Consider the following 9171-nt stretch of genomic DNA (forward strand, 5'->3'; position numbering starts at 1 on the left):
GAGAAGGGGCAGAGAGTAGGAGGTGAGAGAGAGGAGCTCTGACCCTTGGGGAGCTGAAAGAGACCTGGAGAGGTAGAGGATAGCGTGGCAGTTGGCTGGCATGCCTGGGTTCCGCAGAGGGGCTGGGGATGGTCCTGGAGATGGTCTAGAGACTCAAGAATTTAGGGAAGTAGAAGCAGGATTTTGACTCAAGTTTAGTTTCCCACATCGCTGGCATGTTTGCTGACTTCATGTTTGAAGTTGCTCCAGAGAGAGAATCAAAGGTGTCACCAGCCCCTCTCTCTCTCCTTCCCTTCCCTTCCCTCCCCCTCCCCCTCCCCTCCCCCTCCCCCCTTCCCCCTCTCTTCCCTTCCCTTCCCTTCCCTCCCCTCCCCTTCCCTCTCCCTTCTCCTTCCTTCACAGCAATGGGGTCTTGCTATGTTGCCCAGGCTGGTCTTGAACTCCTGGCCTCAAGTGATACTCCTGCCTTGGCCTCCCAAAGTGTTGGGATTACAGGCATGAGCCACCACACCCAGCCTAGCTTCTACCTTCTTTGTCTAAAGTGAGGCAAACACTTTCCTGTTTTTTTCCTGGAAACTCATGTTCTGGACCAGTTCTGGGGCAAACTTGGGTCAGAGTGGATTGGAATCAGCTCTGGTCCAGCTTTTGGCTGCACTTACCTTGAGACCAAATCATGTAGAGAATAAGACAAGACCTTCCTGCCCTGTTACCCTCTTCTCTCTCCCCTCCCTCATTCCTACCATCAAGACCCGGCATTTTGACAAGCTCTAGGAAATGAGGGTATCAGAACAGAAATCTAACAAATGTATGTAGCTGCAGATCCATCTTTCATATAAACAATGTGGAGTCAAATGAATCTGGGATTTTATGATGTGGTACAGCAGGGGAAAGGGAAATCATAGCTTCCTTATGGAGTGTTAGGCATGCTGTATGTGGTTAAGAAGTTACTGTCTTAGCCTATTGAAGCATCGAGTTCCAGTTCTGCTGTTAACTAGCTGAGTTATTTAACTTTCACGAACCCCTGTTTCCCTTTTATAAAACACATGATATCCCCCTCACAGGATTCAATCAGAACACGTGCATCACACAGCTCAGGGCCTGGCACGTATTCGCTGCAAAAGGCACTCTCCCCGAGGTGGGATTTGTGGGGCTGGTTTGGAATGAAGGCAGGGAGAAGCGCAGGGAGGAGAGCGGCCATGGGCTTCAGTTGCGTTTGGCAACTGAAATCCTGCTGAATGCTTAGGGGACAGGAGGGGCTGGACTGAGGATTCAGGGATGATGAGGATGGGGATAACCACTTGGGCCAGAGCCCTGGCTGTTAATAGGAGGATCGTGAGGGCCAGATAGGGATGAAAAAGCAGCAGTATTCAGCACGGGGTTAAGTGTGGGAGTGAGGCACCAGTTGTGGTATGATGGAGATTTGGCCCAGAAATGGTGCGCTGACAGTGTTGTCCTCCTTGGTGAGGAACTTTGGTGGGAAGAAGGGTTGGAAAGGGAAATTTTCATCCTTGGATTTAACCCGAGTTTGTTACTGATGCTCACAAGACTAGGGGAAGGATAAAGGCAGGTGAGTCACTCTAGGATGGCTCGGTGGGCTCCACAGAGCTGGAACCACAGGCACAAGGAGGGATTCAGAGTAGGCCTCAGTGCACGTCAGCTAAGTGAACCAATGAGCAGGTGATGGGTCCAGGCAGAGCCCTGTCCTCTTTAGGCAAAACCCTTGAAACACCTTTCCCATCCTAGCCTGTGTTCCAACCAAAGCTGGCCAGTCTCCAGGCCCTGCCTGAGCCCCAGGGAAGTGGTGTGGTGACACAGAAGGGCCAGCCCTGTCCAGTGTGTGAGGAACTTCATTTCAGACTTGTTGTCCCTGATGTTCAGAGACCTCAAGAACATCATTCATTTTTCCCATCCATTCAATGCCCATTCAATGCCCATCCATTCAATGCCCCATCCATTCCCCTTCAGGCAACTGCACATCGGTCAGAGAGCCCTCTCCCTTTCCAAAAAACCAAACCAAACCAAAAACCCTGCAGAAACAGCAGCAAAATCCAAGTAGAGGCCCATTTTCCTGGGTTTAGTATTTCAATGTCTCAAAACAGTTACCTGTAGTATTTAAAATTTGATCTCTCACCCTGGGGTCAGTCAGGCCTTTTACATTGCAGAGGGTTTGACTCGACCACCGAGCTTCTCCAGCAGAAACAGACAGAAGGGAATACATACCTGCTTGGCTGAAGAAATGGGGTGGTTCTGATACAACATTTTTTGAAGAGAAAACTCCTTCATGTGCAGTAATCCACTTTGCCAAGTTCTCTTTGTGCGACTACCTCTTAGGCGTTCTCTAGTGACACTCTGCCCACTTTTAATATACCAAATCCAGATTGTGCTAAGGTAGGTGATGAACAGCGAACAGTTTGGAGCTATGGCCTGGTGGTACTGCTGGCAGCTGTCAGTTCACTTTTGTCCATGTCACCAGAGCAGGGTCTGTGCAGTGACTTAAGAACAATAGTTTTCAAATCTTGGCCATGGATGTGTGAAATTGCCACAGGGCAGAGGGACAGATGGGGGTTCCAGGGACCTCCTGGGAGTGGGAGGGCCGAAGCAGGCAGATCACCTGAGGTCAGGAGTTCAAGACCAGCCGGCCAACATGATGAAACCCCGTCTCTACTAAAAATACAAAAAATCAGCCAGGTGTGGTAGCAGGTGCCTGTAATCCCAGCTACTCGGGAGGCTGAGGCAGGAGAATCGCTGGAACCCGGGAGGCAGAGGTTGCAGTGAGCCGAGATCGCTCCATTGCACTCCAGCCTGGGCAACAAGAACGAAACTCTGTCTCAAAAAAAATAAAAATATAAAAATAAAGTCAACTCCATCTTAAAACTAGCAGGTAGGCCGGGCATGGTGGCTCACGCCTGTAATCCCAGCACTTTGGGAGGCGGAGACAGATGGATCACCTGAGGTCAGGAGTTCTAGACCAGCCTGGAGCCTGGCCAACACGGTGAAACCCTGTCTCTACTAAAAATACAAAAAATTAGCCAGACGTGGTGGCAGGCGCCTATAATCCCAGGTACTTGGGAGGCTGAGGCAGGAGAATCGCTTGAACCCAGGAGGCGGAGGTTGCAATGAACTGAGATCGCGCCATTGCACTCAAGCCTGGGCAACAAGAGCAAGACTCTGTCTCAAAACAAATAAGCAAACAAAAAAACCCAACAAAACTAGCAGGTACATTCCTTGCTAGTCATGACCCATGGTCATAAGATGTCTACAGCTCAGGAAGCAGCTTCACAATGCCTGCAAAGACAAACTCCTATGACAACAGAATGTCCTGATGTCCCCATATCACATAACAATGTATGCTTTTATGATGGTTATAGTCAAGCTTTGATGTACTTACGCACTAAAATGCCAAGGATAGTTTTCTTTAAATCAGCAACATAATAAATGTCATGCTGTCAGTCCCCCACATGTAGACATAAGTTAGCTTTTTACATGTAAGAAAACCTTAGGCCAGGTGTGGTGGCTCACGCCTGTAATCCCAGCACTTTGGGAGGCCGAGGCGGGTGGATCACTTGAGGTCAGTAGTTTGAGACCAGCCTGGCCGACATGGTGAAACCCCGTCTCTACTAAAAATACAAAAATTAGCCCGGCATGGTGGCACACGCCTGTAATCCCAGCTACTCTGGAGGCTGAGGCAGGAGAATCGCTTGAACTCGAGAGGCGGAGGTTGCGGTGAGCCGAGACTGCGGCCATTGCCCTCCAGCCTGGGCGACAAGAGCGAAACATCGTCAAAAAAAACCAAAAAACCAAAAAACACCTTAGAAGAGGCGTTCCTCCTCTTGCTTTCTGAAGACACTCTACGCTGAAACAGTAGCTTTCAATAAACCATCTCTTCTCACCGCAGTCTGCGACTTGCCTTGAATTCCTTTGTGTGCAAGATCCAATAACCCTCTCTTGCGGTCTGGATGAGAACCCCTTTTTTTGGCAACACTTCTGACACAACAAAAGTGGCAGAAAGGAGAGGTCTCATCATGTAATAAAATTAAGGCAAAGAAAGATTTCTCTGGGCATGCTGAAAGAGACACAGTTTCACTTGTCAAATATTAGGTAGTCATATATGATGTGTGACGAGAAAAGCCTGTGTGTATGCAATGCCTACCTAGAGGGTATTATGGAATGCTGGAAATACATTGTTAGGGATGACAAAAGGGGAGGACTTATTAGAGATTGTGGAATGACTGTGCTGCTCTGAGAATGGAGTTTACATTGTTTGGCTTTGATACGTTTTCATGTACAAGGGAGCTGCCAGAATTATTTTTCCTCTTCATAAAAGTAAATCATTGTTAACAATTACGGTAATATACAAATACATGAGAAGGAAAGAAAAATCCACCTGTTATTCCAACTCCTGGATAGCCAACCACTCTTAAAAAAATTACTGATGGCTGGGTGCGGTGGCTCACGCCTGTAATCCTAGCACTTTGCAGGGCTGAGGCAGGTGGATCACCTGCGGTCAGGAGTTCGACACCAGCCTGGCCATCATGGTGAAATCCCATCTCTACTAAAAATACAAAAATTAGCCGGGTGTGGTGGTTTGCGCCTGTAATCCCAGTTACTTAGGAGGCTGGGTTAGGAGAATCATCTGAACACTGGAGGCAGAAGTTGCATTGAGCCGAAATTGCGCCATTGCAGCCTGGGGGACAGAGCGAGACTCCATCTCAAAAAAAAAAAAAAAAAAAAAAAAAAAAATCACCCAGTATTTTTCTAAGTTTTAGTCAGTGAAAACTTCATTACCCAGCTTTGGCCCCGCTCCCACTCCCACGCCAGGTTCTACCCCTACAGTGCCTTCTGCAGCACCTTGATCCTCACCTGTGAAGTGGCCGTGATGTCCCAGCATAGGGTATTTGTGCGACAGCTTCAGGAGCAGGAGTGCACTTCTTTCTGCACAAATAAGGAAAGCTATGGAGTGCGTTTAAGGGAAATCTGACGTTTCGCATTGAAAATGGCCAGGGAGGTACAAAAACAAAAGCTTGAAAAAAATCTTTCCTAGCTTAGAGAATCGGGCAAATTTTCTGCAAATTGGCTAGAGCTCTCCCAGGGGAATCCATGCTTCTCAGCTGACGGGTGTTGAGCAGGCCTGGAGGTTGTCCTCTCCACATGTGAGCAGCAGAGATTGGCCAGGGCCCCAGCCATTTCTCGGGAGGAGTCATTCACTGTTTTTTCTTGTCCACCTGCCTTGGCTGGGCTGGCTCAGCCTCTTTTGGAGCCTCCATTTTTGGAGTTCGTCATGCTCCACTGAGGTGCCAGGCCTACTGTGGGGACAGAGACTCCTCACTCTCTCATTTGTGCAGTGGGACAAGCAGGGGGCACACAGAGAGGCAGCTGATGCCAGTGCAAGTGTTGCTGCCTGACAGGCATCAAACTGGATACTTCTCCATGCAGGGGCAGAAGGACTGCTGTCGAGGTCCTGGGAAGACAACTCAGTCAAGTACATGTGCTTCCAGCCCAGCAGCTGATGGGTCTCATGAGCTTGCCTGGCAAAGAGGCCTGTGAGACTGGAGCAGGTGGCCATGGCTGTGACCTTCCACACTTACGGTAAGAACACCCTGGAGATCACAGGCAAGGCTGGCTGGTGCTGCCGGTCTTTCTGGTGGCCCGGCAGCTTTTAACATGGTGGCCTGGGTCCCTGACCAGCCCCCACTCTGAGGGAAGGTGGGGAAGAGGGAGGGAAGCCAGGGGCTTTCTCCCCAACACTAATATAAAAAAAGGAAAGGACTTGTCCTTTAGGGAGAAAAAAAGAACGGAAAAAAAAACCCCAAGAATTTGTCCTTTAAAACCCGAAACTTTTGTGGTCTTTTCTGCCTTCTATAGGGGTAGCAGTGGAGACATATTCTTTTTTTTTTTTTTTTTTGAGACAGAGTTTCACTCCTGTTGCCCAGGCTGGAGTGCAATGTTACCAATTTCTTGCATATAAGAAAAAAACCTTTTAAGAATGGGGATGTCTAAGATCCAAGTTTAAGTTGTTTGCATTGTTGTGATATAGACCAGTGTTTTTCTTTTTCTTTGAATTATTTTTATTTTTGAAATAGAGATGGGGAGTCTCACTATGTTGCCCAGGCTGGTCTTGAATTCCTAGCATCAAGTGATCCTCCCAACTCAGCCTCCTAAAAATGCTGGGATTTCAGGCATGAGCCACTGCACACATGGCGTAGACGAGTGCTTTTCAAGCATTCATGCACATGTGAATCATCTGGGAGTCTTGCTGAAATGCAGACACTGATCAGAAGGTCTGGGGTGAGGCCTGGGATGCTGCCTTGCCGACAAGCTGCCAGGTAATGCTGCTGCTGTTGGTGCAGGAACACGTTAGGGGTAACAAGGCTGTGGACAGCCCATCACCTGACATTTTTAGCAAAATCTGCAATACTACAAAGCTTCATGTAAGTGTATTCACTCAACTAATATTTATTGAGCATCTTCTTTTGTCAGGTATTGTCTCTTTTTTTTTGAGACGGAGTTTCACTCTTGTTTCCCAGGCTGGGGTGCAGTGGCGCCATCTCAGCTCACTGCAACCTCCGCCTCCCAGGTACAAGTGATTCTCCTGCCTCAGCCTCCCAAGTAGCTGGGATTGCAGGCAATGTGCCACCATGCCTGGCTAATTTTGTATTTTTAGTAAAGATGGGGTTTCTCCATGTTGGTCAGGCTGGTCTTGAACTCTGACCTCAGGTGATTCAACCACCTCGGCCTCCCAAAGTGTTGGGATTACAAGCGTTAGCCACTGCGCCCGGCCTATCAGGTACTGTCTTAAGTGCTGGGGGTTCGGCAGTGAATTAAACCAACAAAAAGCCCTGCCCATGTGGAGTTTATAGTCTAGTGGGGGAAGACAGTCAATAAATATAATAAACAAGTCAGTTATATAGTGTGCCAAAAGAAATAGTGCTATGGAAAAAATAGAGCAGAAGGAGAACTGGGAATTCCAGAGGGAGAGGATCTGATTGCAATTTTATTTTATTTGTATTTTGTTTGTTTTATTTTGTTTTTTAAAATTCTCTTTTCAGTCAGGCTTGGTGGCTCATGCCTGTAATCCCAGCACTTTGGGAGGCCGAGGCAGGCGGATCACTTGAGGTCAGGAGTTCGAGACCAGCCTGGCCAACATGGTGAAACCCCATCTCTACTAAAAATACAAAAATTAGCAGGGTATGGTGGTGCGCGCCTGTAATCCCAGCTACTTAAGAGGGTGAGGCAGGAGAATTGCTTGAACCCAGGAGGTGGAGGTTGCAGTGAGCAGAGATTACATCACTGAACTCCAGCCTGAGTGACAGAGTGAGACTCCGTCTCAAAAAAAAAAAAAAAAATATATATATATATATATAATTTATTTATTTATTTTTGTCTTTGTTTTTTTCTGGTTGCAATTTTAAAAGGGGTAGTCAGAGAATGCCCCAGTGAGGTGACATGGAAATAAAGCCATGGGGATATATAATACTTTTTAAAAATTCGTGAACGTGACTAAGTTTCTTGTCAGGAGAAATGAAGGGAAGAGACCTACCATAATGGTGAGATTCATGTGAAATCAATAGGTTGGTAAATATCACAGTAGGAGAGGACCCTGAGAAAATGAGTCCCTTGGGATATTGGGGTGAGACCTGGATCTCTACAAAAATAGAGGATAAAGTCTTGATTCAATTATATTTAAATCTCAAAGGACATAGTGTTTCATCTAACACTTAAATGATATACTATGTGAAGACGAAATATGACCAGAGTGAGCGTTAAAGCGATATCTACTACCTGGTACAATGAGGTCACATCCATTCATGGGTCAGTTATGCTTGCACAACTTTGCTTACAAGATGCAACCCACCCAGGCATTTGCCAGTCTGGAAAAGGGGAAGAAGGAAGGGGGATCTACTCAGGACTAGGAAGGGACCATATCCTAAAATCTCCACTCAAGAGGAGTTGCAATTTAAGCACATATCTTGTGGTCGGAAATGTGAGAGGCCAAAATGCCACATGAAGCACAAATTGGTTTCCACGTTGGCAGACAAGGGAGGCTGGAGTGTGAAACTCTCACTGAATGCCACCTAAAGAAGCACTGGGCCAGAAAACACAAAGAAGCTCCTGGAAGCTCTGAGGCAAGGGGTGAATGTGAAAGAAGGGGAACAGCTGGGCGCAGTGGCTCATGCCTGTAATACCAGCACTTTGGGAGGGCGAGGCGGGTGGATCACAAGGTCAGGAGTTCAAGACCAACCTGGCCAACATGGTGAAACCCTGTCTCTACTAAAAATACAAAAATTAGCCAGGCATGGTGGCACGCACCTGTAGTCCCAGCTACTAGGGAGGCTGAGGCAGAAGAATCGCTTGAACCTGGGAGGCGGAGGTTGCAGTGAGCCGAGATCACGCCACTGCACTCCAGCCTGGGCAATAGAGCAAGACTCCGTCTCAAAAAAAAAAAAAAAAAAAAGGGGGAACAAAGGAAAGGTGGTGGTGAGGGGAGATACCCAGTGGACCGTCTTGGAAGGGGAGGCTCCAGATACTGGAGGACAAAAGATGCCTCATTCTCCCCCAGTAGCTCCAGCAGCTGGAACCAGCCCAGCCCGTTTTTCCCCCCAAGGGAGTAGGGGCTCACTTGGGGAGAGGCACAGCACCCTTCCTTCTGACACCCCCCCACCCAGATCCGAGGACGTCTAAATCAGATTTATAATGCTTTCAGGACCCCACCACCCATCCCTTTGGCAAAAACATTACTGCACCTGCTGGCTGATGCCTGAAATTCCTTCAGTAGAAGTTTTTTCTTCTCAAACTGGAAGATGAGAGTTTTAAAATGCTAATGACTGGTTAAGATATTAGGTCATCTGTTTAAGTATAATCTATCAGTCAACAAATGTGAATGATTATTGTCAGATCCCATTGCTTTTTTTTTCTTTTTTTTTGAGACAGTCTGGCTCTGTCACCTAGGCTGGAGTGCGGTGGCACGATCTTGGCTCACTGCTACCTCGGCCTCCCGGGTTCAAGCAATTCTCCTGCCTCTGCCTCCCAAGTAGCTGGGATTACAGGTACATGCCACTACACCCAGCTAATTTTTGTATTTTTTAAGTAGAGACGGGGTTTTGCCATGTTGGCCAGGCTAGTCTCGAACTCCTGACCTCAGGTGATCCGCCCGCTTTAGCCTCCCAAAGTGCT

The sequence above is a fragment of the Pongo abelii genome, chromosome 2, assembly GCF_028885655.2.
Source record: "Pongo abelii isolate AG06213 chromosome 2, NHGRI_mPonAbe1-v2.0_pri, whole genome shotgun sequence".
Classification (NCBI taxonomy): domain Eukaryota; kingdom Metazoa; phylum Chordata; class Mammalia; order Primates; family Hominidae; genus Pongo; species Pongo abelii.